This window comes from Sus scrofa, chromosome X (genome assembly GCF_000003025.6).
Source record: "Sus scrofa isolate TJ Tabasco breed Duroc chromosome X, Sscrofa11.1, whole genome shotgun sequence".
Taxonomy (NCBI): domain Eukaryota; kingdom Metazoa; phylum Chordata; class Mammalia; order Artiodactyla; family Suidae; genus Sus; species Sus scrofa.
Window position 1 is genome coordinate 11,828,252 of NC_010461.5, and position 1,307 is coordinate 11,829,558.

Below are 1,307 nucleotides of genomic sequence, written 5' to 3' on the forward strand. Positions count from 1 at the left end.
TGGCTGTGCTGCAGCCCTGCTGAACTGCTTGCACAGCAACTTACGCAGCACGCCCTGGCCATCTGCACATGTGGTTTCAATTTTTCTGGGAGTTTCTTATGGGAAAATGTGTCTATATGTTACAAGAATGCACGTTTGGAAAGAACGTGTATTTTTCTTCGTTCTGACTGCAAAGACTGCACTAAATGTCCTGCTGGCCCTTCCACCCCACATTACATTTTAACTTCTAAATAAATAATTCAGCGTTGCTATTGGAAGAATGGACTGCAGGGGCAGCAAGAGGGCGGGGAAGAGACCTGCTATCTTTCTTTAAATTGTTAGTTGTAAAAAGTTTTACTTTGTCAAAGTTTTGCCTATTTGTCTCTACCAATCATTTGGGGTTTTGTCCGTGTTTTTTCAGATAAACCCAGTTTCCCCATACTCCTGGGTGCTGGTTCAGGCTGGTGGCAACCCCTGGACTCCCCACCTACCTCTTCCAGGCAGAAAGGGATTTTTCTTCCCCATTCAGGGGGGCTCTGAGTTAGTCTCAAGCATTTTCTGGTTGAGAAATGACTGCAGATTTTTTCCCTTTTTAAAAAAAATTATAGTTGTTTTACAATGTTGTGCCAATTTCTACTGTACAGCAAAGTGACCCAGCCATTCATAGACATACAAACACACACACACACACACCCCTTTCTTATATTATCTTCAGTCATGGTCTGTTCTAAGAGATTGGATATAGTTCCCTGTGCTGTAGAGCAGGACCTCATTGTCTACCATTCTAAATGTATAGAGTTCCCGTCGTGGCGCAGTGGTGAACGAATCCGACTAGGAACCATGAGGTTGCGGGTTCGGTCCCTGCCCTTGCTCAGTGGGTCACGGATATGGCGTTGCCGTGAGCTGTGGTGCAGGTTGCAGACGCGGCTCGGATCCCGCGTTGCTGTGGCTCTGGTGTAGGCCGGTGGCTACAGCTCCGATTCAACCCCTAGCCTGGGAACCTCCATATGCCACGGGAGCGGCCCAAGAAAAATGGCAAGAAGACAAATAAATAAATAAATAAATAAATAAATGTAATAGTTTGTATCTACTAACCGAAAACTCCCCCGCCATCCCACTCCCTCCCCCCTTCCCCTTGGAAACCACAAAATCTGTTCTTCACGTCTGTGAGTCTGCTTCTGTTTTGTAGATAGCTTCATTTGTGCCATATTTTAGATTCCACATATAAATGACATCATATGGTATTTGTCTTTCTGACTTATTTCACTTAGGATGAGAATCCCTAGTTGCCTCCATGTTGCTGAAATGGCATTATTTTGTTCTTTTTT